The 24,399-nt window shown below is 52.8% G+C and overlaps 75 non-coding genes across 75 annotated transcripts; 24 read left to right on the forward strand and 51 right to left on the reverse strand.

Annotated features, from left to right (window-relative positions):
- Nucleotides 1-38: 38 nt before the first annotated feature.
- On the reverse strand, nucleotides 39-111 carry Trnav-aac (transfer RNA valine (anticodon AAC)). Its single transcript has one exon. It is a non-coding gene; the product is annotated as a tRNA-Val (tRNA).
- Nucleotides 112-269: 158 nt separating this feature from the next.
- Trnav-cac (transfer RNA valine (anticodon CAC)) lies at nucleotides 270-342 on the reverse strand. Its single transcript has one exon. It is a non-coding gene; the product is annotated as a tRNA-Val (tRNA).
- Nucleotides 343-743: 401 nt separating this feature from the next.
- Trnap-agg (transfer RNA proline (anticodon AGG)) lies at nucleotides 744-815 on the forward strand. Its single transcript has one exon. It is a non-coding gene; the product is annotated as a tRNA-Pro (tRNA).
- A 194-nt stretch (nucleotides 816-1,009) lies between these two features.
- On the reverse strand, nucleotides 1,010-1,082 carry Trnav-aac (transfer RNA valine (anticodon AAC)). The gene has a single exon. It is a non-coding gene; the product is annotated as a tRNA-Val (tRNA).
- Nucleotides 1,083-1,240: 158 nt separating this feature from the next.
- Nucleotides 1,241-1,313, reverse strand: Trnav-cac (transfer RNA valine (anticodon CAC)). Its single transcript has one exon. It is a non-coding gene; the product is annotated as a tRNA-Val (tRNA).
- Nucleotides 1,314-1,714: 401 nt separating this feature from the next.
- Trnap-agg (transfer RNA proline (anticodon AGG)) lies at nucleotides 1,715-1,786 on the forward strand. Its single transcript has one exon. It is a non-coding gene; the product is annotated as a tRNA-Pro (tRNA).
- A 194-nt stretch (nucleotides 1,787-1,980) lies between these two features.
- Nucleotides 1,981-2,053, reverse strand: Trnav-aac (transfer RNA valine (anticodon AAC)). The gene has a single exon. It is a non-coding gene; the product is annotated as a tRNA-Val (tRNA).
- Nucleotides 2,054-2,211: 158 nt separating this feature from the next.
- Nucleotides 2,212-2,284, reverse strand: Trnav-cac (transfer RNA valine (anticodon CAC)). Its single transcript has one exon. It is a non-coding gene; the product is annotated as a tRNA-Val (tRNA).
- A 402-nt stretch (nucleotides 2,285-2,686) lies between these two features.
- Trnap-agg (transfer RNA proline (anticodon AGG)) lies at nucleotides 2,687-2,758 on the forward strand. Its single transcript has one exon. It is a non-coding gene; the product is annotated as a tRNA-Pro (tRNA).
- Nucleotides 2,759-2,952: 194 nt separating this feature from the next.
- Trnav-aac (transfer RNA valine (anticodon AAC)) lies at nucleotides 2,953-3,025 on the reverse strand. The gene has a single exon. It is a non-coding gene; the product is annotated as a tRNA-Val (tRNA).
- Nucleotides 3,026-3,183: 158 nt separating this feature from the next.
- On the reverse strand, nucleotides 3,184-3,256 carry Trnav-cac (transfer RNA valine (anticodon CAC)). Its single transcript has one exon. It is a non-coding gene; the product is annotated as a tRNA-Val (tRNA).
- A 402-nt stretch (nucleotides 3,257-3,658) lies between these two features.
- Nucleotides 3,659-3,730, forward strand: Trnap-agg (transfer RNA proline (anticodon AGG)). The gene has a single exon. It is a non-coding gene; the product is annotated as a tRNA-Pro (tRNA).
- Nucleotides 3,731-3,924: 194 nt separating this feature from the next.
- Nucleotides 3,925-3,997, reverse strand: Trnav-aac (transfer RNA valine (anticodon AAC)). Its single transcript has one exon. It is a non-coding gene; the product is annotated as a tRNA-Val (tRNA).
- Nucleotides 3,998-4,155: 158 nt separating this feature from the next.
- On the reverse strand, nucleotides 4,156-4,228 carry Trnav-cac (transfer RNA valine (anticodon CAC)). Its single transcript has one exon. It is a non-coding gene; the product is annotated as a tRNA-Val (tRNA).
- A 401-nt stretch (nucleotides 4,229-4,629) lies between these two features.
- Nucleotides 4,630-4,701, forward strand: Trnap-agg (transfer RNA proline (anticodon AGG)). The gene has a single exon. It is a non-coding gene; the product is annotated as a tRNA-Pro (tRNA).
- A 194-nt stretch (nucleotides 4,702-4,895) lies between these two features.
- Nucleotides 4,896-4,968, reverse strand: Trnav-aac (transfer RNA valine (anticodon AAC)). The gene has a single exon. It is a non-coding gene; the product is annotated as a tRNA-Val (tRNA).
- A 158-nt stretch (nucleotides 4,969-5,126) lies between these two features.
- Nucleotides 5,127-5,199, reverse strand: Trnav-cac (transfer RNA valine (anticodon CAC)). The gene has a single exon. It is a non-coding gene; the product is annotated as a tRNA-Val (tRNA).
- A 401-nt stretch (nucleotides 5,200-5,600) lies between these two features.
- On the forward strand, nucleotides 5,601-5,672 carry Trnap-agg (transfer RNA proline (anticodon AGG)). The gene has a single exon. It is a non-coding gene; the product is annotated as a tRNA-Pro (tRNA).
- Nucleotides 5,673-5,866: 194 nt separating this feature from the next.
- Trnav-aac (transfer RNA valine (anticodon AAC)) lies at nucleotides 5,867-5,939 on the reverse strand. The gene has a single exon. It is a non-coding gene; the product is annotated as a tRNA-Val (tRNA).
- Nucleotides 5,940-6,097: 158 nt separating this feature from the next.
- Nucleotides 6,098-6,170, reverse strand: Trnav-cac (transfer RNA valine (anticodon CAC)). The gene has a single exon. It is a non-coding gene; the product is annotated as a tRNA-Val (tRNA).
- A 402-nt stretch (nucleotides 6,171-6,572) lies between these two features.
- Trnap-agg (transfer RNA proline (anticodon AGG)) lies at nucleotides 6,573-6,644 on the forward strand. Its single transcript has one exon. It is a non-coding gene; the product is annotated as a tRNA-Pro (tRNA).
- Nucleotides 6,645-6,838: 194 nt separating this feature from the next.
- On the reverse strand, nucleotides 6,839-6,911 carry Trnav-aac (transfer RNA valine (anticodon AAC)). The gene has a single exon. It is a non-coding gene; the product is annotated as a tRNA-Val (tRNA).
- A 158-nt stretch (nucleotides 6,912-7,069) lies between these two features.
- Nucleotides 7,070-7,142, reverse strand: Trnav-cac (transfer RNA valine (anticodon CAC)). Its single transcript has one exon. It is a non-coding gene; the product is annotated as a tRNA-Val (tRNA).
- Nucleotides 7,143-7,543: 401 nt separating this feature from the next.
- Trnap-agg (transfer RNA proline (anticodon AGG)) lies at nucleotides 7,544-7,615 on the forward strand. The gene has a single exon. It is a non-coding gene; the product is annotated as a tRNA-Pro (tRNA).
- A 194-nt stretch (nucleotides 7,616-7,809) lies between these two features.
- Trnav-aac (transfer RNA valine (anticodon AAC)) lies at nucleotides 7,810-7,882 on the reverse strand. Its single transcript has one exon. It is a non-coding gene; the product is annotated as a tRNA-Val (tRNA).
- Nucleotides 7,883-8,040: 158 nt separating this feature from the next.
- On the reverse strand, nucleotides 8,041-8,113 carry Trnav-cac (transfer RNA valine (anticodon CAC)). Its single transcript has one exon. It is a non-coding gene; the product is annotated as a tRNA-Val (tRNA).
- Nucleotides 8,114-8,515: 402 nt separating this feature from the next.
- On the forward strand, nucleotides 8,516-8,587 carry Trnap-agg (transfer RNA proline (anticodon AGG)). The gene has a single exon. It is a non-coding gene; the product is annotated as a tRNA-Pro (tRNA).
- A 194-nt stretch (nucleotides 8,588-8,781) lies between these two features.
- On the reverse strand, nucleotides 8,782-8,854 carry Trnav-aac (transfer RNA valine (anticodon AAC)). The gene has a single exon. It is a non-coding gene; the product is annotated as a tRNA-Val (tRNA).
- A 158-nt stretch (nucleotides 8,855-9,012) lies between these two features.
- Trnav-cac (transfer RNA valine (anticodon CAC)) lies at nucleotides 9,013-9,085 on the reverse strand. The gene has a single exon. It is a non-coding gene; the product is annotated as a tRNA-Val (tRNA).
- A 401-nt stretch (nucleotides 9,086-9,486) lies between these two features.
- On the forward strand, nucleotides 9,487-9,558 carry Trnap-agg (transfer RNA proline (anticodon AGG)). Its single transcript has one exon. It is a non-coding gene; the product is annotated as a tRNA-Pro (tRNA).
- Nucleotides 9,559-9,752: 194 nt separating this feature from the next.
- Trnav-aac (transfer RNA valine (anticodon AAC)) lies at nucleotides 9,753-9,825 on the reverse strand. Its single transcript has one exon. It is a non-coding gene; the product is annotated as a tRNA-Val (tRNA).
- Nucleotides 9,826-9,983: 158 nt separating this feature from the next.
- On the reverse strand, nucleotides 9,984-10,056 carry Trnav-cac (transfer RNA valine (anticodon CAC)). The gene has a single exon. It is a non-coding gene; the product is annotated as a tRNA-Val (tRNA).
- A 402-nt stretch (nucleotides 10,057-10,458) lies between these two features.
- Trnap-agg (transfer RNA proline (anticodon AGG)) lies at nucleotides 10,459-10,530 on the forward strand. Its single transcript has one exon. It is a non-coding gene; the product is annotated as a tRNA-Pro (tRNA).
- Nucleotides 10,531-10,724: 194 nt separating this feature from the next.
- Nucleotides 10,725-10,797, reverse strand: Trnav-aac (transfer RNA valine (anticodon AAC)). The gene has a single exon. It is a non-coding gene; the product is annotated as a tRNA-Val (tRNA).
- Nucleotides 10,798-10,955: 158 nt separating this feature from the next.
- Nucleotides 10,956-11,028, reverse strand: Trnav-cac (transfer RNA valine (anticodon CAC)). The gene has a single exon. It is a non-coding gene; the product is annotated as a tRNA-Val (tRNA).
- A 401-nt stretch (nucleotides 11,029-11,429) lies between these two features.
- On the forward strand, nucleotides 11,430-11,501 carry Trnap-agg (transfer RNA proline (anticodon AGG)). Its single transcript has one exon. It is a non-coding gene; the product is annotated as a tRNA-Pro (tRNA).
- A 194-nt stretch (nucleotides 11,502-11,695) lies between these two features.
- Trnav-aac (transfer RNA valine (anticodon AAC)) lies at nucleotides 11,696-11,768 on the reverse strand. The gene has a single exon. It is a non-coding gene; the product is annotated as a tRNA-Val (tRNA).
- A 158-nt stretch (nucleotides 11,769-11,926) lies between these two features.
- Nucleotides 11,927-11,999, reverse strand: Trnav-cac (transfer RNA valine (anticodon CAC)). The gene has a single exon. It is a non-coding gene; the product is annotated as a tRNA-Val (tRNA).
- A 401-nt stretch (nucleotides 12,000-12,400) lies between these two features.
- Trnap-agg (transfer RNA proline (anticodon AGG)) lies at nucleotides 12,401-12,472 on the forward strand. The gene has a single exon. It is a non-coding gene; the product is annotated as a tRNA-Pro (tRNA).
- A 194-nt stretch (nucleotides 12,473-12,666) lies between these two features.
- Trnav-aac (transfer RNA valine (anticodon AAC)) lies at nucleotides 12,667-12,739 on the reverse strand. The gene has a single exon. It is a non-coding gene; the product is annotated as a tRNA-Val (tRNA).
- A 158-nt stretch (nucleotides 12,740-12,897) lies between these two features.
- On the reverse strand, nucleotides 12,898-12,970 carry Trnav-cac (transfer RNA valine (anticodon CAC)). Its single transcript has one exon. It is a non-coding gene; the product is annotated as a tRNA-Val (tRNA).
- Nucleotides 12,971-13,372: 402 nt separating this feature from the next.
- Trnap-agg (transfer RNA proline (anticodon AGG)) lies at nucleotides 13,373-13,447 on the forward strand. The gene has a single exon. It is a non-coding gene; the product is annotated as a tRNA-Pro (tRNA).
- Nucleotides 13,448-13,638: 191 nt separating this feature from the next.
- Trnav-aac (transfer RNA valine (anticodon AAC)) lies at nucleotides 13,639-13,711 on the reverse strand. The gene has a single exon. It is a non-coding gene; the product is annotated as a tRNA-Val (tRNA).
- A 158-nt stretch (nucleotides 13,712-13,869) lies between these two features.
- Nucleotides 13,870-13,942, reverse strand: Trnav-cac (transfer RNA valine (anticodon CAC)). The gene has a single exon. It is a non-coding gene; the product is annotated as a tRNA-Val (tRNA).
- Nucleotides 13,943-14,343: 401 nt separating this feature from the next.
- Trnap-agg (transfer RNA proline (anticodon AGG)) lies at nucleotides 14,344-14,415 on the forward strand. Its single transcript has one exon. It is a non-coding gene; the product is annotated as a tRNA-Pro (tRNA).
- Nucleotides 14,416-14,609: 194 nt separating this feature from the next.
- Trnav-aac (transfer RNA valine (anticodon AAC)) lies at nucleotides 14,610-14,682 on the reverse strand. The gene has a single exon. It is a non-coding gene; the product is annotated as a tRNA-Val (tRNA).
- A 158-nt stretch (nucleotides 14,683-14,840) lies between these two features.
- On the reverse strand, nucleotides 14,841-14,913 carry Trnav-cac (transfer RNA valine (anticodon CAC)). The gene has a single exon. It is a non-coding gene; the product is annotated as a tRNA-Val (tRNA).
- A 668-nt stretch (nucleotides 14,914-15,581) lies between these two features.
- On the reverse strand, nucleotides 15,582-15,654 carry Trnav-aac (transfer RNA valine (anticodon AAC)). The gene has a single exon. It is a non-coding gene; the product is annotated as a tRNA-Val (tRNA).
- A 158-nt stretch (nucleotides 15,655-15,812) lies between these two features.
- On the reverse strand, nucleotides 15,813-15,885 carry Trnav-cac (transfer RNA valine (anticodon CAC)). Its single transcript has one exon. It is a non-coding gene; the product is annotated as a tRNA-Val (tRNA).
- A 401-nt stretch (nucleotides 15,886-16,286) lies between these two features.
- Nucleotides 16,287-16,358, forward strand: Trnap-agg (transfer RNA proline (anticodon AGG)). The gene has a single exon. It is a non-coding gene; the product is annotated as a tRNA-Pro (tRNA).
- Nucleotides 16,359-16,552: 194 nt separating this feature from the next.
- Trnav-aac (transfer RNA valine (anticodon AAC)) lies at nucleotides 16,553-16,625 on the reverse strand. The gene has a single exon. It is a non-coding gene; the product is annotated as a tRNA-Val (tRNA).
- Nucleotides 16,626-16,783: 158 nt separating this feature from the next.
- Trnav-cac (transfer RNA valine (anticodon CAC)) lies at nucleotides 16,784-16,856 on the reverse strand. The gene has a single exon. It is a non-coding gene; the product is annotated as a tRNA-Val (tRNA).
- A 401-nt stretch (nucleotides 16,857-17,257) lies between these two features.
- Trnap-agg (transfer RNA proline (anticodon AGG)) lies at nucleotides 17,258-17,329 on the forward strand. The gene has a single exon. It is a non-coding gene; the product is annotated as a tRNA-Pro (tRNA).
- Nucleotides 17,330-17,523: 194 nt separating this feature from the next.
- Trnav-aac (transfer RNA valine (anticodon AAC)) lies at nucleotides 17,524-17,596 on the reverse strand. Its single transcript has one exon. It is a non-coding gene; the product is annotated as a tRNA-Val (tRNA).
- A 158-nt stretch (nucleotides 17,597-17,754) lies between these two features.
- Trnav-cac (transfer RNA valine (anticodon CAC)) lies at nucleotides 17,755-17,827 on the reverse strand. The gene has a single exon. It is a non-coding gene; the product is annotated as a tRNA-Val (tRNA).
- Nucleotides 17,828-18,228: 401 nt separating this feature from the next.
- Trnap-agg (transfer RNA proline (anticodon AGG)) lies at nucleotides 18,229-18,300 on the forward strand. Its single transcript has one exon. It is a non-coding gene; the product is annotated as a tRNA-Pro (tRNA).
- A 194-nt stretch (nucleotides 18,301-18,494) lies between these two features.
- Nucleotides 18,495-18,567, reverse strand: Trnav-aac (transfer RNA valine (anticodon AAC)). The gene has a single exon. It is a non-coding gene; the product is annotated as a tRNA-Val (tRNA).
- A 158-nt stretch (nucleotides 18,568-18,725) lies between these two features.
- On the reverse strand, nucleotides 18,726-18,798 carry Trnav-cac (transfer RNA valine (anticodon CAC)). The gene has a single exon. It is a non-coding gene; the product is annotated as a tRNA-Val (tRNA).
- Nucleotides 18,799-19,200: 402 nt separating this feature from the next.
- On the forward strand, nucleotides 19,201-19,272 carry Trnap-agg (transfer RNA proline (anticodon AGG)). Its single transcript has one exon. It is a non-coding gene; the product is annotated as a tRNA-Pro (tRNA).
- Nucleotides 19,273-19,466: 194 nt separating this feature from the next.
- On the reverse strand, nucleotides 19,467-19,539 carry Trnav-aac (transfer RNA valine (anticodon AAC)). The gene has a single exon. It is a non-coding gene; the product is annotated as a tRNA-Val (tRNA).
- Nucleotides 19,540-19,697: 158 nt separating this feature from the next.
- Nucleotides 19,698-19,770, reverse strand: Trnav-cac (transfer RNA valine (anticodon CAC)). Its single transcript has one exon. It is a non-coding gene; the product is annotated as a tRNA-Val (tRNA).
- Nucleotides 19,771-20,171: 401 nt separating this feature from the next.
- On the forward strand, nucleotides 20,172-20,243 carry Trnap-agg (transfer RNA proline (anticodon AGG)). The gene has a single exon. It is a non-coding gene; the product is annotated as a tRNA-Pro (tRNA).
- Nucleotides 20,244-20,437: 194 nt separating this feature from the next.
- Trnav-aac (transfer RNA valine (anticodon AAC)) lies at nucleotides 20,438-20,510 on the reverse strand. The gene has a single exon. It is a non-coding gene; the product is annotated as a tRNA-Val (tRNA).
- A 158-nt stretch (nucleotides 20,511-20,668) lies between these two features.
- Trnav-cac (transfer RNA valine (anticodon CAC)) lies at nucleotides 20,669-20,741 on the reverse strand. Its single transcript has one exon. It is a non-coding gene; the product is annotated as a tRNA-Val (tRNA).
- A 402-nt stretch (nucleotides 20,742-21,143) lies between these two features.
- Nucleotides 21,144-21,215, forward strand: Trnap-agg (transfer RNA proline (anticodon AGG)). The gene has a single exon. It is a non-coding gene; the product is annotated as a tRNA-Pro (tRNA).
- A 194-nt stretch (nucleotides 21,216-21,409) lies between these two features.
- On the reverse strand, nucleotides 21,410-21,482 carry Trnav-aac (transfer RNA valine (anticodon AAC)). Its single transcript has one exon. It is a non-coding gene; the product is annotated as a tRNA-Val (tRNA).
- A 158-nt stretch (nucleotides 21,483-21,640) lies between these two features.
- On the reverse strand, nucleotides 21,641-21,713 carry Trnav-cac (transfer RNA valine (anticodon CAC)). Its single transcript has one exon. It is a non-coding gene; the product is annotated as a tRNA-Val (tRNA).
- Nucleotides 21,714-22,114: 401 nt separating this feature from the next.
- Nucleotides 22,115-22,186, forward strand: Trnap-agg (transfer RNA proline (anticodon AGG)). The gene has a single exon. It is a non-coding gene; the product is annotated as a tRNA-Pro (tRNA).
- Nucleotides 22,187-22,380: 194 nt separating this feature from the next.
- Nucleotides 22,381-22,453, reverse strand: Trnav-aac (transfer RNA valine (anticodon AAC)). Its single transcript has one exon. It is a non-coding gene; the product is annotated as a tRNA-Val (tRNA).
- Nucleotides 22,454-22,611: 158 nt separating this feature from the next.
- On the reverse strand, nucleotides 22,612-22,684 carry Trnav-cac (transfer RNA valine (anticodon CAC)). The gene has a single exon. It is a non-coding gene; the product is annotated as a tRNA-Val (tRNA).
- A 402-nt stretch (nucleotides 22,685-23,086) lies between these two features.
- Nucleotides 23,087-23,158, forward strand: Trnap-agg (transfer RNA proline (anticodon AGG)). Its single transcript has one exon. It is a non-coding gene; the product is annotated as a tRNA-Pro (tRNA).
- A 194-nt stretch (nucleotides 23,159-23,352) lies between these two features.
- Nucleotides 23,353-23,425, reverse strand: Trnav-aac (transfer RNA valine (anticodon AAC)). Its single transcript has one exon. It is a non-coding gene; the product is annotated as a tRNA-Val (tRNA).
- Nucleotides 23,426-23,583: 158 nt separating this feature from the next.
- Nucleotides 23,584-23,656, reverse strand: Trnav-cac (transfer RNA valine (anticodon CAC)). The gene has a single exon. It is a non-coding gene; the product is annotated as a tRNA-Val (tRNA).
- A 402-nt stretch (nucleotides 23,657-24,058) lies between these two features.
- Trnap-agg (transfer RNA proline (anticodon AGG)) lies at nucleotides 24,059-24,130 on the forward strand. The gene has a single exon. It is a non-coding gene; the product is annotated as a tRNA-Pro (tRNA).
- A 194-nt stretch (nucleotides 24,131-24,324) lies between these two features.
- On the reverse strand, nucleotides 24,325-24,397 carry Trnav-aac (transfer RNA valine (anticodon AAC)). The gene has a single exon. It is a non-coding gene; the product is annotated as a tRNA-Val (tRNA).
- Between the last annotated feature and the right edge of the window lie 2 nt (nucleotides 24,398-24,399).

The raw sequence follows: 24,399 nt of genomic DNA on the forward strand, positions 1-24,399 counted from the left end.
ATGCATGTTAGTAAGTCTTGCTTAAAGTGATGAAAAAGTGTTTCCGCCCGGGATCGAACCGGGGACCTTCTGCGTGTTAGGCAGACGTGATAACCGCTACACCACGGAAACTGCTTGAGTGCTCCTTACTTCACAGACAACTTGTAGTGATGTTGCCATTGTAACTAAAAAATTCAATAAATGTGGTACTTGCAAAACGAAGGGACATGCAGCAGATGCACACACGACGAGGCTCACTGAGGTACAATACGACATAGGCAGGAAAATACTGTTCCCGCCCGGGATAGAACCGGGGACCTTCTGCGTGTGAAGCAGACGTGATAACCGCTACACTACGGAAACGACGGAGCCGAGGAGTCCATCCTTGTTCACTCGAACTTGCCTCAGCCTTTCTCTCATCCGCGAATGCACACACGACAGTTCTTTTGTCAGCCTGGAACCCATCGCAGCCGAGGGCTCAACAAGTATTCGGGGTTCTCGAGAGGGTGTCTGCCGTAGCGCCCCTAACGAGATAGCGGCGTTTCGCGCAGTCGTTATTGCAAGTCATATCAGCAAAAGCAATCACTTTCTCAGCAGCAGGCATTGCGAGCCCAGGGGCAGCTCTACATGAAGGTACCAATAGCCCAGAAAGGCCGCCGACCGCGGGAATTCGCGCCGCCCCCATCCCGCCAGCCTAAACGAGACTTCCAGAGCACCCTGGAAGACATCGAGGGACTGGAATAACTGGCATGCGCCGTGCCACAAGCTCGTTGGTCTAGGGGTATGATTCCTGCTTAGGGTGCAGGTGGTCCCGGGTTCAAATCCTGGACGAGCCCTAGCGTTTTGTGCAAACTGATCACACGTCAGTGGCTGAGTCAGCGCAAAAAGCTCGCCGCCAATGTCAAATGAATTTCTTATTTGATGTGAGCAATTGACACTCTGGTCCGACGCATGAAGGCAATTACGGAGGTTTCGGGTACAGATGGTAGCAGATGCATGTTAGTAAGTCTTGCTTAATGTGATGAAAAAGTGTTTCCGCCCGGGATCGAACCGGGGACCTTCTGCGTGTTAGGCAGACGTGACAACCGCCACACCACGGAAACTGCTTGAGTGCACCTTACTTCACAGACAACTTGTATTGATGTTGCCATCGTAACTAAAAAATTCAATAAATGTGGTACTTGCAAAACGAAGGGACATGCAGCAGATGCACACACGACGAGGCTCACTGGAGTACAATACGACATAGGCAGGAAAATACTGTTCCCGCCCGGGATAGAACCGGGGACCTTCTGCGTGTGAAGCAGACGTGATAACCGCTACACTACGGAAACGACGGAGCCGAGGAGTCCATCCTTGTTCACTCGAACTTGCCTCAGCCTTTCTCTCATCCGCGAATGCACACACGACAGTTCTTTTGTCAGCCTGGAACCCATCGCAGCCGAGGGCTCAAGAAGTCTTCGGGGTTCTCGAGAGGGTGTCTGCCGTATCGCCCCTAATGAGATAGCGGCGTTTCGCGCAGTCGTTATTGCAAGTCATATCAGCAAAAGCAATCACTTTCTCAGCAGCAGGCAGTGCGAGCCCAGGGGCAGCTCTACATGAAGGTACCAATAGCCCAGGAAGGCCGCCGACCGCGGGAATTCGCGCCGCCCCCATCCCGCCAGCCTAAACGAGACTTCCAGAGCACCCTGGAAGACATCGAGGGACTGGAATAACTGGCATTCGCCGTGCCACAAGCTCGTTGGTCTAGGGGTATGATTCCTGCTTAGGGTGCAGGTGGTCCCGGGTTCAAATCCTGGACGAGCCCTAGCGTTTTGTGCAAACTGATCACACGTCAGTGGCTGAGTCAGCGCAAAAAGCTCGCCGCCAATGTCAAATGAATTTCTTATTTGATGTGAGCAATTGACACTCTGGTCCGACGCATGAAGGCAATTACGGAGGTTTCGGGTACAGATGGTAGCAGATGCATGTTAGTAAGTCTTGCTTAATGTGATGAAAAAGTGTTTCCGCCCGGGATCGAACCGGGGACCTTCTGCGTGTTAGGCAGACGTGACAACCGCCACACCACGGAAACTGCTTGAGTGCACCTTACTTCACAGACAACTTGTATTGATGTTGCCATCGTAACTAAAAAATTCAATAAATGTGGTACTTGCAAAACGAAGGGACATGCAGCAGATGCACACACGACGAGGCTCACTGGAGTACAATACGACATAGGCAAAAAAATACTGTTCCCGCCCGGGATAGAACCGGGGACCTTCTGCGTGTGAAGCAGACGTGATAACCGCTACACTACGGAAACGACGGAGCCGAGGAGTCCATCCTTGTTCACTCGAACTTGCCTCAGCCTTTCTCTCATCCGCGAATGCACACACGACAGTTCTTTTGTCAGCCTGGAACCCATCGCAGCCGAGGGCTCAACAAGTATTCGGGGTTCTCGAGAGGGTGTCTGCCGTAGCACCCCTAACGAGATAGCGGCGTTTTGCGCAATCGTTATTGCAAGTCATATCAGCAAAAGCAATCACTTTCTCAGCAGCAGGCAGTGCGAGCCCAGGGGCACCTCTACATGAAGGTACCAATAGCCCAGGAAGGCCGCCGACCGCGGGAATTCGCGCCGCCCCCATCCCGCTAGCCTAAACGAGACTTCCAGAGCACCCTGGAAGACATCGAGGGACTGGAATAACTGGCATTCGACGTGCCACAGGGCTCGTTGGTCTAGGGGTATGATTCCTGCTTAGGGTGCAGGAGGTCCCGGGTTCAAATCCCGGACGAGCCCTAGCGTTTTGTGCAAACTGATCGCACGTCAGTGGCTGAGTCAGCGCAAAAAGCTCGCCGCCAATATCAAATGAATTTCTTATTTGATGTGAGCAATTGACACTCTGGTCCGACGCATGAAGGCAATTACGAAGGTTTCGGGTACAGATGGTAGCAGATGCATGTTAGTAAGTCTTGCTTAAAGTGATGAAAAAGTGTTTCCGCCCGGGATCGAACCGGGGACCTTCTGCGTGTTAGGCAGACGTGATGACCGCTACACCACGGAAACTGCTTGAGTGCACCTTACTTCACAGACAACTTGTAGTGATGTTGCCATCGTAACTAAAAAATTCAATAAATGTGGTACTTGCAAAACGAAGGGACATGCAGCAGATGCACACACGACGAGGCTCACTGGAGTACAATACGACATAGGCAGGAAAATACTGTTCCCGCCCGGGATAGAACCGGGGACCTTCTGCGTGTGAAGCAGACGTGATAACCGCTACACTACGGAAACGACGGAGCCGAGGAGTCCATCCTTGTTCACTCGAACTTGCCTCAGCCTTTCTCTCATCCGCGAATGCACACACGACAGTTCTTTTGTCAGCCTGGAACCCATCGCAGCCGAGGGCTCAACAAGTATTCGGGGTTCTCGAGAGGGTGTCTGCCGTAGCGCCCCTAACGAGATAGCGGCGTTTCGCGCAGTCGTTATTGCAAGTCATATCAGCAAAAGCAATCACTTACTCAGCAGCAGGCAGTGCGAGCCCAGGGGCAGCTCTACATGATGGTACCAATAGCCCAGGAAGGCCGCCGACCGCGGGAATTCGCGCCGCCCCCATCCCGCCAGCCTAAACGAGACTTCCAGAGCACCCTGGAAGACATCGAGGGACTGGAATAACTGGCATTCGACGTGTCACAGGGCTCGTTGGTCTAGGGGTATGATTCCTGCTTAGGGTGCAGGAGGTCCCGGGTTCAAATCCCGGACGAGCCCTAGCGTTTCGTCCAAACTGATCGCACGTCAGTGGCTGAGTCAGCGCAAAAAGCTCGCCGCCAATGTCAAATGAATTTCTTATTTGATGTGAGGAATTGACACTCCGGTCCGACGCATGAAGGCAATTACGAAGGTTTCGGGTACAGATGGTAGCAGATGCATGTTAGTAAGTCTTGCTTAAAGTGATGAAAAAGTGTTTCCGCCCGGGATCGAACCGGGGACCTTCTGCGTGTTAGGCAGACGTGATAACCGCTACACCACGGAAACTGCTTGAGTGCTCCTTACTTCACAGACAACTTGTAGTGATGTTGCCATTGTAACTAAAAAATTCAATAAATGTGGTACTTGCAAAACGAAGGGACATGCAGCAGATGCACACACGACGAGGCTCACTGAGGTACAATACGACATAGGCAGGAAAATACTGTTCCCGCCCGGGATAGAACCGGGGACCTTCTGCGTGTGAAGCAGACGTGATAACCGCTACACTACGGAAACGACGGAGCCGAGGAGTCCATCCTTGTTCACTCGAACTTGCCTCAGCCTTTCTCTCATCCGCGAATGCACACACGACAGTTCTTTTGTCAGCCTGGAACCCATCGCAGCCGAGGGCTCAACAAGTATTCGGGGTTCTCGAGAGGGTGTCTGCCGTAGCGCCCCTAACGAGATAGCGGCGTTTCGCGCAGTCGTTATTGCAAGTCATATCAGCAAAAGCAATCACTTTCTCAGCAGCAGGCATTGCGAGCCCAGGGGCAGCTCTACATGAAGGTACCAATAGCCCAGAAAGGCCGCCGACCGCGGGAATTCGCGCCGCCCCCATCCCGCCAGCCTAAACGAGACTTCCAGAGCACCCTGGAAGACATCGAGGGACTGGAATAACTGGCATGCGCCGTGCCACAAGCTCGTTGGTCTAGGGGTATGATTCCTGCTTAGGGTGCAGGTGGTCCCGGGTTCAAATCCTGGACGAGCCCTAGCGTTTTGTGCAAACTGATCACACGTCAGTGGCTGAGTCAGCGCAAAAAGCTCGCCGCCAATGTCAAATGAATTTCTTATTTGATGTGAGCAATTGACACTCTGGTCCGACGCATGAAGGCAATTACGGAGGTTTCGGGTACAGATGGTAGCAGATGCATGTTAGTAAGTCTTGCTTAATGTGATGAAAAAGTGTTTCCGCCCGGGATCGAACCGGGGACCTTCTGCGTGTTAGGCAGACGTGGCAACCGCCACACCACGGAAACTGCTTGAGTGCACCTTACTTCACAGACAACTTGTAGTGATGTTGCCATCGTAACTAAAAAATTCAATAAATGTGGTACTTGCAAAACGAAGGGACATGCAGCAGATGCACACACGACGAGGCTCACTGGAGTACAATACGACATAGGCAGGAAAATACTGTTCCCGCCCGGGATAGAACCGGGGACCTTCTGCGTGTGAAGCAGACGTGATAACCGCTACACTACGGAAACGACGGAGCCGAGGAGTCCATCCTTGTTCACTCGAACTTGCCTCAGCCTTTCTCTCATCCGCGAATGCACACACGACAGTTCTTTTGTCAGCCTGGAACCCATCGCAGCCGAGGGCTCAAGAAGTCTTCGGGGTTCTCGAGAGGGTGTCTGCCGTATCGCCCCTAATGAGATAGCGGCGTTTCGCGCAGTCGTTATTGCAAGTCATATCAGCAAAAGCAATCACTTTCTCAGCAGCAGGCAGTGCGAGCCCAGGGGCAGCTCTACATGAAGGTACCAATAGCCCAGGAAGGCCGCCGACCGCGGGAATTCGCGCCGCCCCCATCCCGCCAGCCTAAACGAGACTTCCAGAGCACCCTGGAAGACATCGAGGGACTGGAATAACTGGCATTCGCCGTGCCACAAGCTCGTTGGTCTAGGGGTATGATTCCTGCTTAGGGTGCAGGTGGTCCCGGGTTCAAATCCTGGACGAGCCCTAGCGTTTTGTGCAAACTGATCACACGTCAGTGGCTGAGTCAGCGCAAAAAGCTCGCCGCCAATGTCAAATGAATTTCTTATTTGATGTGAGCAATTGACACTCTGGTCCGACGCATGAAGGCAATTACGGAGGTTTCGGGTACAGATGGTAGCAGATGCATGTTAGTAAGTCTTGCTTAATGTGATGAAAAAGTGTTTCCGCCCGGGATCGAACCGGGGACCTTCTGCGTGTTAGGCAGACGTGACAACCGCCACACCACGGAAACTGCTTGAGTGCACCTTACTTCACAGACAACTTGTATTGATGTTGCCATCGTAACTAAAAAATTCAATAAATGTGGTACTTGCAAAACGAAGGGACATGCAGCAGATGCACACACGACGAGGCTCACTGGAGTACAATACGACATAGGCAAAAAAATACTGTTCCCGCCCGGGATAGAACCGGGGACCTTCTGCGTGTGAAGCAGACGTGATAACCGCTACACTACGGAAACGACGGAGCCGAGGAGTCCATCCTTGTTCACTCGAACTTGCCTCAGCCTTTCTCTCATCCGCGAATGCACACACGACAGTTCTTTTGTCAGCCTGGAACCCATCGCAGCCGAGGGCTCAACAAGTATTCGGGGTTCTCGAGAGGGTGTCTGCCGTAGCACCCCTAACGAGATAGCGGCGTTTTGCGCAATCGTTATTGCAAGTCATATCAGCAAAAGCAATCACTTTCTCAGCAGCAGGCAGTGCGAGCCCAGGGGCACCTCTACATGAAGGTACCAATAGCCCAGGAAGGCCGCCGACCGCGGGAATTCGCGCCGCCCCCATCCCGCTAGCCTAAACGAGACTTCCAGAGCACCCTGGAAGACATCGAGGGACTGGAATAACTGGCATTCGACGTGCCACAGGGCTCGTTGGTCTAGGGGTATGATTCCTGCTTAGGGTGCAGGAGGTCCCGGGTTCAAATCCCGGACGAGCCCTAGCGTTTTGTGCAAACTGATCGCACGTCAGTGGCTGAGTCAGCGCAAAAAGCTCGCCGCCAATATCAAATGAATTTCTTATTTGATGTGAGCAATTGACACTCTGGTCCGACGCATGAAGGCAATTACGAAGGTTTCGGGTACAGATGGTAGCAGATGCATGTTAGTAAGTCTTGCTTAAAGTGATGAAAAAGTGTTTCCGCCCGGGATCGAACCGGGGACCTTCTGCGTGTTAGGCAGACGTGATGACCGCTACACCACGGAAACTGCTTGAGTGCACCTTACTTCACAGACAACTTGTAGTGATGTTGCCATCGTAACTAAAAAATTCAATAAATGTGGTACTTGCAAAACGAAGGGACATGCAGCAGATGCACACACGACGAGGCTCACTGGAGTACAATACGGCATAGGCAGGAAAATACTGTTCCCGCCCGGGAAAGAACCGGGGACCTTCTGCGTGTGAAGCAGACGTGATAACCGCTACACTACGGAAACGACGGAGCCGAGGAGACCATCCTTGTTCACTCGAACTTGCCTCAGCCTTTCTCTCATCCGCGAATGCACACACGACAGTTCTTTTGTCAGCCTGGAACCCATCGCAGCCGAGGGCTCAAGAAGTCTTCGGGGTTCTCGAGAGGGTGTCTGCCGTAGCGCCCCTAACGAGATAGCGGCGTTTCGCGCAGTCGTTATTGCAAGTCATATCAGCAAAAGCAATCACTTACTCAGCAGCAGGCAGTGCGAGCCCAGGGGCAGCTCTACATGAAGGTACCAATAGCCCAGGAAGGCCGCCGACCGCGGGAATTCGCGCCGCCCCCATCCCGCCAGCCTAAACGAGACTTCCAGAGCACCCTGGAAGACATCGAGGGACAGGAATAACTGGCATTCGCCGTGCCACAAGCTCGTTGGTCTAGGGGTATGATTCCTGCTTAGGGTGCAGGTGGTCCCGGGTTCAAATCCTGGACGAGCCCTAGCGTTTTGTGCAAACTGATCACACGTCAGTGGCTGAGTCAGCGCAAAAAGCTCGCCGCCAATGTCAAATGAATTTCTTATTTGATGTGAGCAATTGACACTCTGGTCCGACGCATGAAGGCAATTACGGAGGTTTCGGGTACAGATGGTAGCAGATGCATGTTAGTAAGTCTTGCTTAATGTGATGAAAAAGTGTTTCCGCCCGGGATCGAACCGGGGACCTTCTGCGTGTTAGGCAGACGTGACAACCGCCACACCACGGAAACTGCTTGAGTGCACCTTACTTCACAGACAACTTGTATTGATGTTGCCATCGTAACTAAAAAATTCAATAAATGTGGTACTTGCAAAACGAAGGGACATGCAGCAGATGCACACACGACGAGGCTCACTGGAGTACAATACGACATAGGCAAAAAAATACTGTTCCCGCCCGGGATAGAACCGGGGACCTTCTGCATGTGAAGCAGACGTGATAACCGCTACACTACGGAAACGACGGAGCCGAGGAGTCCATCCTTGTTCACTCGAACTTGCCTCAGCCTTTCTCTCATCCGCGAATGCACACACGACAGTTCTTTTGTCAGCCTGGAACCCATCGCAGCCGAGGGCTCAACAAGTATTCGGGGTTCTCGAGAGGGTGTCTGCCGTAGCACCCCTAACGAGATAGCGGCGTTTTGCGCAATCGTTATTGCAAGTCATATCAGCAAAAGCAATCACTTTCTCAGCAGCAGGCAGTGCGAGCCCAGGGGCACCTATACATGAAGGTACCAATAGCCCAGGAAGGCCGCCGACCGCGGGAATTCGCGCCGCCCCCATCCCGCTAGCCTAAACGAGACTTCCAGAGCACCCTGGAAGACATCGAGGGACTGGAATAACTGGCATTCGACGTGCCACAGGGCTCGTTGGTCTAGGGGTATGATTCCTGCTTAGGGTGCAGGAGGTCCCGGGTTCAAATCCCGGACGAGCCCTAGCGTTTTGTGCAAACTGATCGCACGTCAGTGGCTGAGTCAGCGCAAAAAGCTCGCCGCCAATATCAAATGAATTTCTTATTTGATGTGAGCAATTGACACTCTGGTCCGACGCATGAAGGCAATTACGAAGGTTTCGGGTACAGATGGTAGCAGATGCATGTTAGTAAGTCTTGCTTAAAGTGATGAAAAAGTGTTTCCGCCCGGGATCGAACCGGGGACCTTCTGCGTGTTAGGCAGACGTGATGACCGCTACAACACGGAAACTGCTTGAGTGCACCTTACTTCACAGACAACTTGTAGTGATGTTGCCATCGTAACTAAAAAATTCAATAAATGTGGTACTTGCAAAACGAAGGGACATGCAGCAGATGCACACACGACGAGGCTCACTGGAGTACAATACGGCATAGGCAGGAAAATACTGTTCCCGCCCGGGAAAGAACCGGGGACCTTCTGCGTGTGAAGCAGACGTGATAACCGCTACACTACGGAAACGACGGAGCCGAGGAGACCATCCTTGTTCACTCGAACTTGCCTCAGCCTTTCTCTCATCCGCGAATGCACACACGACAGTTCTTTTGTCAGCCTGGAACCCATCGCAGCCGAGGGCTCAAGAAGTCTTCGGGGTTCTCGAGAGGGTGTCTGCCGTAGCGCCCCTAACGAGATAGCGGCGTTTCGCGCAGTCGTTATTGCAAGTCATATCAGCAAAAGCAATCACTTACTCAGCAGCAGGCAGTGCGAGCCCAGGGGCAGCTCTACATGAAGGTACCAATAGCCCAGGAAGGCCGCCGACCGCGGGAATTCGCGCCGCCCCCATCCCGCCAGCCTAAACGAGACTTCCAGAGCACCCTGGAAGACATCGAGGGACTGGAATAACTGGCATTCGCCGTGCCACAAGCTCGTTGGTCTAGGGGTATGATTCCTGCTTAGGGTGCAGGTGGTCCCGGGTTCAAATCCTGGACGAGCCCTAGCGTTTTGTGCAAACTGATCACACGTCAGTGGCTGAGTCAGCGCAAAAAGCTCGCCGCCAATGTCAAATGAATTTCTTATTTGATGTGAGCAATTGACACTCTGGTCCGACGCATGAAGGCAATTACGGAGGTTTCGGGTACAGATGGTAGCAGATGCATGTTAGTAAGTCTTGCTTAATGTGATGAAAAAGTGTTTCCGCCCGGGATCGAACCGGGGACCTTCTGCGTGTTAGGCAGACGTGACAACCGCCACACCACGGAAACTGCTTGAGTGCACCTTACTTCACAGACAACTTGTATTGATGTTGCCATCGTAACTAAAAAATTCAATAAATGTGGTACTTGCAAAACGAAGGGACATGCAGCAGATGCACACACGACGAGGCTCACTGGAGTACAATACGACATAGGCAGGAAAATACTGTTCCCGCCCGGGATAGAACCGGGGACCTTCTGCATGTGAAGCAGACGTGATAACCGCTACACTACGGAAACGACGGAGCCGAGGAGTCCATCCTTGTTCACTCGAACTTGCCTCAGCCTTTCTCTCATCCGCGAATGCACACACGACAGTTCTTTTGTCAGCCTGGAACCCATCGCAGCCGAGGGCTCAAGAAGTATTCGGGGTTCTCGAGAGGGTGTCTGCCGTAGCGCCCCTAACGAGATAGCGGCGTTTCGCGCAGTCGTTATTGCAAGTCATATCAGCAAAAGCAATCACTTACTCAGCAGCAGGCAGTGCGAGCCCAGGGGCAGCTCTACATGATGGTACCAATAGCCCAGGAAGGCCGCCGACCGCGGGAATTCGCGCCGCCCCCATCCCGCCAGCCTAAACGAGACTTCCAGAGCACCCTGGAAGACATCGAGGGACTGGAATAACTGGCATTCGACGTGTCACAGGGCTCGTTGGTCTAGGGGTATGATTCCTGCTTAGGGTGCAGGAGGTCCCGGGTTCAAATCCCGGACGAGCCCTAGCGTTTCGTGCAAACTGATCGCACGTCAGTGGCTGAGTCAGCGCAAAAAGCTCGCCGCCAATGTCAAATGAATTTCTTATTTGATGTGAGGAATTGACACTCCGGTCCGACGCATGAAGGCAATTACGAAGGTTTCGGGTACAGATGGTAGCAGATGCATGTTAGTAAGTCTTGCTTAAAGTGATGAAAAAGTGTTTCCGCCCGGGATCGAACCGGGGACCTTCTGCGTGTTAGGCAGACGTGATAACCGCTACACCACGGAAACTGCTTGAGTGCTCCTTACTTCACAGACAACTTGTAGTGATGTTGCCATTGTAACTAAAAAATTCAATAAATGTGGTACTTGCAAAACGAAGGGACATGCAGCAGATGCACACACGACGAGGCTCACTGAGGTACAATACGACATAGGCAGGAAAATACTGTTCCCGCCCGGGATAGAACCGGGGACCTTCTGCGTGTGAAGCAGACGTGATAACCGCTACACTACGGAAACGACGGAGCCGAGGAGTCCATCCTTGTTCACTCGAACTTGCCTCAGCCTTTCTCTCATCCGCGAATGCACACACGACAGTTCTTTTGTCAGCCTGGAACCCATCGCAGCCGAGGGCTCAACAAGTATTCGGGGTTCTCGAGAGGGTGTCTGCCGTAGCGCCCCTAACGAGATAGCGGCGTTTCGCGCAGTCGTTATTGCAAGTCATATCAGCAAAAGCAATCACTTTCTCAGCAGCAGGCATTGCGAGCCCAGGGGCAGCTCTACATGAAGGTACCAATAGCCCAGAAAGGCCGCCGACCGCGGGAATTCGCGCCGCCCCCATCCCGCCAGCCTAAACGAGACTTCCAGAGCACCCTGGAAGACATCGAGGGACTGGAATAACTGGCATGCGCCGTGCCACAAGCTCGTTGGTCTAGGGGTATGATTCCTGCTTAGGGTGCAGGTGGTCCCGGGTTCAAATCCTGGACGAGCCCTAGCGTTTTGTGCAAACTGATCACACGTCAGTGGCTGAGTCAGCGCAAAAAGCTCGCCGCCAATGTCAAATGAATTTCTTATTTGATGTGAGCAATTGACACTCTGGTCCGACGCATGAAGGCAATTACGGAGGTTTCGGGTACAGATGGTAGCAGATGCATGTTAGTAAGTCTTGCTTAATGTGATGAAAAAGTGTTTCCGCCCGGGATCGAACCGGGGACCTTCTGCGTGTTAGGCAGACGTGACAACCGCCACACCACGGAAACTGCTTGAGTGCACCTTACTTCACAGACAACTTGTATTGATGTTGCCATCGTAACTAAAAAATTCAATAAATGTGGTACTTGCAAAACGAAGGGACATGCAGCAGATGCACACACGACGAGGCTCACTGGAGTACAATACGACATAGGCAGGAAAATACTGTTCCCGCCCGGGATAGAACCGGGGACCTTCTGCGTGTGAAGCAGACGTGATAACCGCTACACTACGGAAACGACGGAGCCGAGGAGTCCATCCTTGTTCACTCGAACTTGCCTCAGCCTTTCTCTCATCCGCGAATGCACACACGACAGTTCTTTTGTCAGCCTGGAACCCATCGCAGCCGAGGGCTCAAGAAGTCTTCGGGGTTCTCGAGAGGGTGTCTGCCGTATCGCCCCTAATGAGATAGCGGCGTTTCGCGCAGTCGTTATTGCAAGTCATATCAGCAAAAGCAATCACTTTCTCAGCAGCAGGCAGTGCGAGCCCAGGGGCAGCTCTACATGAAGGTACCAATAGCCCAGGAAGGCCGCCGACCGCGGGAATTCGCGCCGCCCCCATCCCGCCAGCCTAAACGAGACTTCCAGAGCACCCTGGAAGACATCGAGGGACTGGAATAACTGGCATTCGCCGTGCCACAAGCTCGTTGGTCTAGGGGTATGATTCCTGCTTAGGGTGCAGGTGGTCCCGGGTTCAAATCCTGGACGAGCCCTAGCGTTTTGTGCAAACTGATCACACGTCAGTGGCTGAGTCAGCGCAAAAAGCTCGCCGCCAATGTCAAATGAATTTCTTATTTGATGTGAGCAATTGACACTCTGGTCCGACGCATGAAGGCAATTACGGAGGTTTCGGGTACAGATGGTAGCAGATGCATGTTAGTAAGTCTTGCTTAATGTGATGAAAAAGTGTTTCCGCCCGGGATCGAACCGGGGACCTTCTGCGTGTTAGGCAGACGTGACAACCGCCACACCACGGAAACTGCTTGAGTGCACCTTACTTCACAGACAACTTGTATTGATGTTGCCATCGTAACTAAAAAATTCAATAAATGTGGTACTTGCAAAACGAAGGGACATGCAGCAGATGCACACACGACGAGGCTCACTGGAGTACAATACGACATAGGCAAAAAAATACTGTTCCCGCCCGGGATAGAACCGGGGACCTTCTGCGTGTGAAGCAGACGTGATAACCGCTACACTACGGAAACGACGGAGCCGAGGAGTCCATCCTTGTTCACTCGAACTTGCCTCAGCCTTTCTCTCATCCGCGAATGCACACACGACAGTTCTTTTGTCAGCCTGGAACCCATCGCAGCCGAGGGCTCAACAAGTATTCGGGGTTCTCGAGAGGGTGTCTGCCGTAGCACCCCTAACGAGATAGCGGCGTTTTGCGCAATCGTTATTGCAAGTCATATCAGCAAAAGCAATCACTTTCTCAGCAGCAGGCAGTGCGAGCCCAGGGGCACCTCTACATGAAGGTACCAATAGCCCAGGAAGGCCGCCGACCGCGGGAATTCGCGCCGCCCCCATCCCGCTAGCCTAAACGAGACTTCCAGAGCACCCTGGAAGACATCGAGGGACTGGAATAACTGGCATTCGACGTGCCACAGTGCTCGTTGGTCTAGGGGTATGATTCCTGCTTAGGGTGCAGGAGGTCCCGGGTTCAAATCCCGGACGAGCCCTAGCGTTTTGTGCAAACTGATCGCACGTCAGTGGCTGAGTCAGCGCAAAAAGCTCGCCGCCAATATCAAATGAATTTCTTATTTGATGTGAGCAATTGACACTCTGGTCCGACGCATGAAGGCAATTACGAAGGTTTCGGGTACAGATGGTAGCAGATGCATGTTAGTAAGTCTTGCTTAAAGTGATGAAAAAGTGTTTCCGCCCGGGATCGAACCGGGGACCTTCTGCGTGTTAGGCAGACGTGATGACCGCTACACCACGGAAACTGCTTGAGTGCACCTTACTTCACAGACAACTTGTAGTGATGTTGCCATCGTAACTAAAAAATTCAATAAATGTGGTACTTGCAAAACGAAGGGACATGCAGCAGATGCACACACGACGAGGCTCACTGGAGTACAATACGGCATAGGCAGGAAAATACTGTTCCCGCCCGGGAAAGAACCGGGGACCTTCTGCGTGTGAAGCAGACGTGATAACCGCTACACTACGGAAACGACGGAGCCGAGGAGACCATCCTTGTTCACTCGAACTTGCCTCAGCCTTTCTCTCATCCGCGAATGCACACACGACAGTTCTTTTGTCAGCCTGGAACCCATCGCAGCCGAGGGCTCAAGAAGTCTTCGGGGTTCTCGAGAGGGTGTCTGCCGTAGCGCCCCTAACGAGATAGCGGCGTTTCGCGCAGTCGTTATTGCAAGTCATATCAGCAAAAGCAATCACTTACTCAGCAGCAGGCAGTGCGAGCCCAGGGGCAGCTCTACATGAAGGTACCAATAGCCCAGGAAGGCCGCCGACCGCGGGAATTCGCGCCGCCCCCATCCCGCCAGCCTAAACGAGACTTCCAGAGCACCCTGGAAGACATCGAGGGACTGGAATAACTGGCATTCGCCGTGCCACAAGCTCGTTGGTCTAGGGGTATGATTCCTGCTTAGGGTGCAGGTGGTCCCGGGTTCAAATCCTGGACGAGCCCTAGCGTTTTGTGCAAACTGATCACACGTCAGTGGCTGAGTCAGCGCAAAAAGCTCGCCGCCAATGTCAAATGAATTTCTTATTTGATGTGAGCAATTGACACTCTGGTCCGACGCATGAAGGCAATTACGGAGGTTTCGGGTACAGATGGTAGCAGATGCATGTTAGTAAGTCTTGCTTAATGTGATGAAAAAGTGTTTCCGCCCGGGATCGAACCGGGGACCTTCTGCGTGTTAGGCAGACGTGACAACCGCCACACCACGGAAACTGCTTGAGTGCACCTTACTTCACAGACAACTTGTATTGATGTTGCCATCGTAACTAAAAAATTCAATAAATGTGGTACTTGCAAAACGAAGGGACATGCAGCAGATGCACACACGACGAGGCTCACTGGAGTACAATACGACATAGGCAGGAAAATACTGTTCCCGCCCGGGATAGAACCGGGGACCTTCTGCATGTGAAGCAGACGTGATAACCGCTACACTACGGAAACGACGGAGCCGAGGAGTCCATCCTTGTTCACTCGAACTTGCCTCAGCCTTTCTCTCATCCGCGAATGCACACACGACAGTTCTTTTGTCAGCCTGGAACCCATCGCAGCCGAGGGCTCAACAAGTATTCGGGGTTCTCGAGAGGGTGTCTGCCGTAGCGCCCCTAACGAGATAGCGGCGTTTCGCGCAGTCGTTATTGCAAGTCATATCAGCAAAAGCAATCACTTTCTCAGCAGCAGGCAGTGCGAGCCCAGGGGCAGCTCTACATGAAGGTACCAATAGCCCAGGAAGGCCGCCGACCGCGGGAATTCGCGCCGCCCCCATCCCGCCAGCCTAAACGAGACTTCCAGAGCACCCTGGAAGACATCGAGGGACTGGAATAACTGGCATTCGACGTGCCACAGGGCTAGTTGATCTAGGGGTATGATTCCTGCTTAGGGTGCAGGAGGTCCCGTGTTCAAATCCTGGACGAGCCCTAGCGTTTTGTGCAAACTGATCGCACGTCAGTGGCTGAGTCAGCGCAAAAAGCTCGCCGCCAATGTCAAATGAATTTCTTATTTGATGTGAGCAATTGACACTCTGGTCCGACGCATGAAGGCAATTACGAAGGTTTCGGGTACAGATGGTAGCAGATGCATGTTAGTAAGTCTTGCTTAAAGTGATGAAAAAGTGTTTCCGCCCGGGATCGAACCGGGGACCTTCTGCGTGTTAGGCAGACGTGACAACCGCCACACCACGGAAACTGCTTGAGTGCACCTTACTTCACAGACAACTTGTATTGATGTTGCCATCGTAACTAAAAAATTCAATAAATGTGGTACTTGCAAAACGAAGGGACATGCAGCAGATGCACACACGACGAGGCTCACTGGAGTACAATACGAAATAGGCAGAAAAATACTGTTCCCGCCCGGGATAGAACCGGGGACCTTCTGCGTGTGAAGCAGACGTGATAACCGCTACACTACGGAAACGACGGAGCCAAGGAGTCCATCCTTGTTCACTCGAACTTGCCTCAGCCTTTCTCTCATCCGCGAATGCACACACGACAGTTCTTTTGTCAGCCTGGAACCCATCGCAGCCGAGGGCTCAAGAAGTCTTCGGGGTTCTCGAGAGGGTGTCTGCCGTAGCGCCCCTAACGAGATAGCGGCGTTTCGCGCAGTCGTTATTGCAAGTCATATCAGCAAAAGCAATCACTTTCTCAGCAGCAGGCAGTGCGAGCCCAGGGGCAGCTCTACATGAAGGTACCAATAGCCCAGGAAGGCCGCCGACCGCGGGAATTCGCGCCGCCCCCATCCCGCCAGCCTAAACGAGACTTCCAGAGCACCCTGGAAGACATCGAGGGACTGGAATAACTGGCATTCGCCGTGCCACAAGCTCGTTGGTCTAGGGGTATGATTCCTGCTTAGGGTGCAGGTGGTCCCGGGTTCAAATCCTGGACGAGCCCTAGCGTTTTGTGCAAACTGATCACACGTCAGTGGCTGAGTCAGCGCAAAAAGCTCGCCGCCAATGTCAAATGAATTTCTTATTTGATGTGAGCAATTGACACTCTGGTCCGACGCATGAAGGCAATTACGGAGGTTTCGGGTACAGATGGTAGCAGATGCATGTTAGTAAGTCTTGCTTAATGTGATGAAAAAGTGTTTCCGCCCGGGATCGAACCGGGGACCTTCTGCGTGTTAGGCAGACGTGACAACCGCCACACCACGGAAACTGCTTGAGTGCACCTTACTTCACAGACAACTTGTATTGATGTTGCCATCGTAACTAAAAAATTCAATAAATGTGGTACTTGCAAAACGAAGGGACATGCAGCAGATGCACACACGACGAGGCTCACTGGAGTACAATACGACATAGGCAGGAAAATACTGTTCCCGCCCGGGATAGAACCGGGGACCTTCTGCGTGTGAAGCAGACGTGATAACCGCTACACTACGGAAACGACGGAGCCGAGGAGTCCATCCTTGTTCACTCGAACTTGCCTCAGCCTTTCTCTCATCCGCGAATGCACACACGACAGTTCTTTTGTCAGCCTGGAACCCATCGCAGCCGAGGGCTCAACAAGTATTCGGGGTTCTCGAGAGGGTGTCTGCCGTAGCGCCCCTAACGAGATAGCGGCGTTTCGCGCAGTCGTTATTGCAAGTCATATCAGCAAAAGCAATCACTTTCTCAGCAGCAGGCAGTGCGAGCCCAGGGGCAGCTCTACATGAAGGTACCAATAGCCCAGAAAGGCCGCCGACCGCGGGAATTCGCGCCGCCCCCATCCCGCCAGCCTAAACGAGACTTCCAGAGCACCCTGGAAGACATCGAGGGACTGGAATAACTGGCATTCGCCGTGCCACAAGCTCGTTGGTCTAGGGGTATGATTCCTGCTTAGGGTGCAGGTGGTCCCGGGTTCAAATCCTGGACGAGCCCTAGCGTTTTGTGCAAACTGATCACACGTCAGTGGCTGAGTCAGCGCAAAAAGCTCGCCGCCAATGTCAAATGAATTTCTTATTTGATGTGAGCAATTGACACTCTGGTCCGACGCATGAAGGCAATTACGGAGGTTTCGGGTACAGATGGTAGCAGATGCATGTTAGTAAGTCTTGCTTAATGTGATGAAAAAGTGTTTCCGCCCGGGATCGAACCGGGGACCTTCTGCGTGTTAGGCAGACGTGACAACCGCCACACCACGGAAACTGCTTGAGTGCACCTTACTTCACAGACAACTTGTATTGATGTTGCCATCGTAACTAAAAAATTCAATAAATGTGGTACTTGCAAAACGAAGGGACATGCAGCAGATGCACACACGACGAGGCTCACTGGAGTACAATACGAAATAGGCAGAAAAATACTGTTCCCGCCCGGGATAGAACCGGGGACCTTCTGCGTGTGAAGCAGACGTGATAACCGCTACACTACGGAAACGACGGAGCCAAGGAGTCCATCCTTGTTCACTCGAACTTGCCTCAGCCTTTCTCTCATCCGCGAATGCACACACGACAGTTCTTTTGTCAGCCTGGAACCCATCGCAGCCGAGGGCTCAAGAAGTCTTCGGGGTTCTCGAGAGGGTGTCTGCCGTAGCGCCCCTAACGAGATAGCGGCGTTTCGCGCAGTCGTTATTGCAAGTCATATCAGCAAAAGCAATCACTTTCTCAGCAGCAGGCAGTGCGAGCCCAGGGGCAGCTCTACATGAAGGTACCAATAGCCCAGGAAGGCCGCCGACCGCGGGAATTCGCGCCGCCCCCATCCCGCCAGCCTAAACGAGACTTCCAGAGCACCCTGGAAGACATCGAGGGACTGGAATAACTGGCATTCGCCGTGCCACAAGCTCGTTGGTCTAGGGGTATGATTCCTGCTTAGGGTGCAGGTGGTCCCGGGTTCAAATCCTGGACGAGCCCTAGCGTTTTGTGCAAACTGATCACACGTCAGTGGCTGAGTCAGCGCAAAAAGCTCGCCGCCAATGTCAAATGAATTTCTTATTTGATGTGAGCAATTGACACTCTGGTCCGACGCATGAAGGCAATTACGGAGGTTTCGGGTACAGATGGTAGCAGATGCATGTTAGTAAGTCTTGCTTAATGTGATGAAAAAGTGTTTCCGCCCGGGATCGAACCGGGGACCTTCTGCGTGTTAGGCAGACGTGACAACCGCCACACCACGGAAACTGCTTGAGTGCACCTTACTTCACAGACAACTTGTATTGATGTTGCCATCGTAACTAAAAAATTCAATAAATGTGGTACTTGCAAAACGAAGGGACATGCAGCAGATGCACACACGACGAGGCTCACTGGAGTACAATACGACATAGGCAGGAAAATACTGTTCCCGCCCGGGATAGAACCGGGGACCTTCTGCGTGTGAAGCAGACGTGATAACCGCTACACTACGGAAACGACGGAGCCGAGGAGTCCATCCTTGTTCACTCGAACTTGCCTCAGCCTTTCTCTTATCCGCGAATGCACACACGACAGTTCTTTTTTCAGCCTGGAACCCATCGCAGCCGAGGGCTCAACAAGTATTCGGGGTTCTCGAGAGGGTGTCTGCCGTAGCGCCCCTAACGAGATAGCGGCGTTTCGCGCAGTCGTTATTGCAAGTCATATCAGCAAAAGCAATCACTTACTCAGCAGCAGGCAGTGCGAGCCCAGGGGCAGCTCTACATGAAGGTACCAATAGCCCAGGAAGGCCGCCGACCGCGGGAATTCGCGCCGCCCCCATCCCGCCAGCCTAAACGAGACTTCCAGAGCACCCTGGAAGACATCGAGGGACTGGAATAACTGGCATTCGACGTGTCACAGGGCTCGTTGGTCTAGGGGTATGATTCCTGCTTAGGTTGCAGGAGGTCCCGGGTTCAAATCCCGGACGAGCCCTAGCGTTTCGTGCAAACTGATCGCACGTCAGTGGCTGAGTCAGCGCAAAAAGCTCGCCGCCAATGTCAAATGAATTTCTTATTTGATGTGAGGAATTGACACTCTGGTCCGACGCATGAAGGCAATTACGAAGGTTTCGGGTACAGATGGTAGCAGATGCATGTTAGTAAGTCTTGCTTAAAGTGATGAAAAAGTGTTTCCGCCCGGGATCGAACCGGGGACCTTCTGCGTGTTAGGCAGACGTGATAACCGCTACACCACGGAAACTGCTTGAGTGCTCCTTACTTCACAGACAACTTGTAGTGATGTTGCCATTGTAACTAAAAAATTCAATAAATGTGGTACTTGCAAAACGAAGGGACATGCAGCAGATGCACACACGACGAGGCTCACTGAGGTACAATACGACATAGGCAGGAAAATACTGTTCCCGCCCGGGATAGAACCGGGGACCTTCTGCGTGTGAAGCAGACGTGATAACCGCTACACTACGGAAACGACGGAGCCGAGGAGTCCATCCTTGTTCACTCGAACTTGCCTCAGCCTTTCTCTCATCCGCGAATGCACACACGACAGTTCTTTTGTCAGCCTGGAACCCATCGCAGCCGAGGGCTCAAGAAGTCTTCGGGGTTCTCGAGAGGGTGTCTGCCGTAGCGCCCCTAACGAGATAGCGGCGTTTCGCGCAGTCGTTATTGCAAGTCATATCAGCAAAAGCAATCACTTTCTCAGCAGCAGGCAGTGCGAGCCCAGGGGCAGCTCTACATGAAGGTACCAATAGCCCAGAAAGGCCGCCGACCGCGGGAATTCGCGCCGCCCCCATCCCGCCAGCCTAAACGAGACTTCCAGAGCACCCTGGAAGACATCGAGGGACTGGAATAACTGGCATTCGCCGTGCCACAAGCTCGTTGGTCTAGGGGTATGATTCCTGCTTAGGGTGCAGGTGGTCCCGGGTTCAAATCCTGGACGAGCCCTAGCGTTTTGTGCAAACTGATCACACGTCAGTGGCTGAGTCAGCGCAAAAAGCTCGCCGCCAATGTCAAATGAATTTCTTATTTGATGTGAGCAATTGACACTCTGGTCCGACGCATGAAGGCAATTACGGAGGTTTCGGGTACAGATGGTAGCAGATGCATGTTAGTAAGTCTTGCTTAATGTGATGAAAAAGTGTTTCCGCCCGGGATCGAACCGGGGACCTTCTGCGTGTTAGGCAGACGTGACAACCGCCACACCACGGAAACTGCTTGAGTGCACCTTACTTCACAGACAACTTGTATTGATGTTGCCATCGTAACTAAAAAATTCAATAAATGTGGTACTTGCAAAACGAAGGGACATGCAGCAGATGCACACACGACGAGGCTCACTGGAGTACAATACGACATAGGCAGGAAAATACTGTTCCCGCCCGGGATAGAACCGGGGACCTTCTGCGTGTGAAGCAGACGTGATAACCGCTACACTACGGAAACGACGGAGCCGAGGAGTCCATCCTTGTTCACTCGAACTTGCCTAAGCCTTTCTCTCATCCGCGAATGCACACACGACAGTTCTTTTGTCAGCCTGGAACCCATCGCAGCCGAGGGCTCAACAAGTATTCGGGGTTCTCGAGAGGGTGTCTGCCGTAGCGCCCCTAACGAGATAGAGGCGTTTCGCGCAGTCGTTATTGCAAGTCATATCAGCAAAAGCAATCACTTACTCAGCAGCAGGCAGTGCGAGCCCAGGGGCAGCTCTACATGATGGTACCAATAGCCCAGGAAGGCCGCCGACCGCGGGAATTCGCGCCGCCCCCATCCCGCCAGCCTAAACGAGACTTCCAGAGCACCCTGGAAGACATCGAGGGACTGGAATAACTGGCATTCGACGTGTCACAGGGCTCGTTGGTCTAGGGGTATGATTCCTGCTTAGGGTGCAGGAGGTCCCGGGTTCAAATCCCGGACGAGCCCTAGCGTTTCGTGCAAACTGATCGCACGTCAGTGGCTGAGTCAGCGCAAAAAGCTCGCCGCCAATGTCAAATGAATTTCTTATTTGATGTGAGGAATTGACACTCTGGTCCGACGCATGAAGGCAATTACGAAGGTTTCGGGTACAGATGGTAGCAGATGCATGTTAGTAAGTCTTGCTTAAAGTGGTGAAAAAGTGTTTCCGCCCGGGATCGAACCGGGGACCTTCTGCGTGTTAGGCAGACGTGACAACCGCCACACCACGGAAACTGCTTGAGTGCACCTTACTTCACAGACAACTTGTATTGATGTTGCCATCGTAACTAAAAAATTCAATAAATGTGGTACTTGCAAAACGAAGGGACATGCAGCAGATGCACACACGACGAGGCTCACTGAGGTACAATACGACATAGGCAGGAAAATACTGTTCCCGCCCGGGATAGAACCGGGGACCTTCTGCGTGTGAAGCAGACGTGATAACCGCTACACTACGGAAACGACGGAGCCGAGGAGTCCATCCTTGTTCACTCGAACTTGCCTCAGCCTTTCTCTCATCCGCGAATGCACACACGACAGTTCTTTTGTCAGCCTGGAACCCATCGCAGCCGAGGGCTCAACAAGTATTCGGGGTTCTCGAGAGGGTGTCTGCCGTAGCGCCCCTAACGAGATAGCGGCGTTTCGCGCAGTCGTTATTGCAAGTCATATCAGCAAAAGCAATCACTTTCTCAGCAGCAGGCAGTGCGAGCCCAGGGGCAGCTCTACATGAAGGTACCAATAGCCCAGAAAGGCCGCCGACCGCGGGAATTCGCGCCGCCCCCATCCCGCCAGCCTAAACGAGACTTCCAGAGCACCCTGGAAGACATCGAGGGACTGGAATAACTGGCATTCGCCGTGCCACAAGCTCGTTGGTCTAGGGGTATGATTCCTGCTTAGGGTGCAGGTGGTCCCGGGTTCAAATCCTGGACGAGCCCTAGCGTTTTGTGCAAACTGATCACACGTCAGTGGCTGAGTCAGCGCAAAAAGCTCGCCGCCAATGTCAAATGAATTTCTTATTTGATGTGAGCAATTGACACTCTGGTCCGACGCATGAAGGCAATTACGGAGGTTTCGGGTACAGATGGTAGCAGATGCATGTTAGTAAGTCTTGCTTAATGTGATGAAAAAGTGTTTCCGCCCGGGATCGAACCGGGGACCTTCTGCGTGTTAGGCAGACGTGACAACCGCCACACCACGGAAACTGCTTGAGTGCACCTTACTTCACAGACAACTTGTATTGATGTTGCCATCGTAACTAAAAAATTCAATAAATGTGGTACTTGCAAAACGAAGGGACATGCAGCAGATGCACACACGACGAGGCTCACTGGAGTACAATACGACATAGGCAGGAAAATACTGTTCCCGCCCGGGATAGAACCGGGGACCTTCAGCGTGTGAAGCAGACGTGATAACCGCTACACTACGGAAACGACGGAGCCGAGGAGTCCATCCTTGTTCACTCGAACTTGCCTCAGCCTTTCTCTCATCCGCGAATGCACACACGACAGTTCTTTTGTCAGCCTGGAACCCATCGCAGCCGAGGGCTCAACAAGTATTCGGGGTTCTCGAGAGGGTGTCTGCCGTAGCGCCCCTAACGAGATAGCGGCGTTTCGCGCAGTCGTTATTGCAAGTCATATCAGCAAAAGCAATCACTTACTCAGCAGCAGGCAGTGCGAGCCCAGGGGCAGCTCTACATGATGGTACCAATAGCCCAGGAAGGCCGCCGACCGCGGGAATTCGCGCCGCCCCCATCCCGCCAGCCTAAACGAGACTTCCAGAGCACCCTGGAAGACATCGAGGGACTGGAATAACTGGCATTCGACGTGTCACAGGGCTCGTTGGTCTAGGGGTATGATTCCTGCTTAGGGTGCAGGAGGTCCCGGGTTCAAATCCCGGACGAGCCCTAGCGTTTCGTGCAAACTGATCGCACGTCAGTGGCTGAGTCAGCGCAAAAAGCTCGCCGCCAATGTCAAATGAATTTCTTATTTGATGTGAGGAATTGACACTCTGGTCCGACGCATGAAGGCAATTACGAAGGTTTCGGGTACAGATGGTAGCAGATGCATGTTAGTAAGTCTTGCTTAAAGTGATGAAAAAGTGTTTCCGCCCGGGATCGAACCGGGGACCTTCTGCGTGTTAGGCAGACGTGATAACCGCTACACCACGGAAACTGCTTGAGTGCTCCTTACTTCACAGACAACTTGTAGTGATGTTGCCATTGTAACTAAAAAATTCAATAAATGTGGTACTTGCAAAACGAAGGGACATGCAGCAGATGCACACACGACGAGGCTCACTGGAGTACAATACGACATAGGCAGGAAAATACTGTTCCCGCCCGGGATAGAACCGGGGACCTTCTGCGTGTGAAGCAGACGTGATAACCGCTACACTACGGAAACGACGGAGCCGAGGAGTCCATCCTTGTTCACTCGAACTTGCCTCAGCCTTTCTCTCATCCGCGAATGCACACACGACAGTTCTTTTGTCAGCCTGGAACCCATCGCAGCCGAGGGCTCAACAAGTATTCGGGGTTCTCGAGAGGGTGTCTGCCGTAGCGCCCCTAACGAGATAGCGGCGTTTCGCGCAGTCGTTATTGCAAGTCATATCAGCAAAAGCAATCACTTACTCAGCAGCAGGCAGTGCGAGCCCAGGGGCAGCTCTACATGATGGTACCAATAGCCCAGGAAGGCCGCCGACCGCGGGAATTCGCGCCGCCCCCATCCCGCCAGCCTAAACGAGACTTCCAGAGCAACCTGGAAGACATCGAGGGACTGGAATAACTGGCATTCGACGTGTCACAGGGCTCGTTGGTCTAGGGGTATGATTCCTGCTTAGGGTGCAGGAGGTCCCGGGTTCAAATCCCGGACGAGCCCTAGCGTTTCGTGCAAACTGATCGCACGTCAGTGGCTGAGTCAGCGCAAAAAGCTCGCCGCCAATGTCAAATGAATTTCTTATTTGATGTGAGGAATTGACACTCTGGTCCGACGCATGAAGGCAATTACGAAGGTTTCGGGTACAGATGGTAGCAGATGCATGTTAGTAAGTCTTGCTTAAAGTGATGAAAAAGTGTTTCCGCCCGGGATCGAACCGGGGACCTTCTGCGTGTTAGGCAGACGTGATAACCGCTACACCACGGAAACTG

This window comes from Schistocerca cancellata, chromosome 2 (assembly GCF_023864275.1).
Source record: "Schistocerca cancellata isolate TAMUIC-IGC-003103 chromosome 2, iqSchCanc2.1, whole genome shotgun sequence".
NCBI classification, from domain to species: domain Eukaryota; kingdom Metazoa; phylum Arthropoda; class Insecta; order Orthoptera; family Acrididae; genus Schistocerca; species Schistocerca cancellata.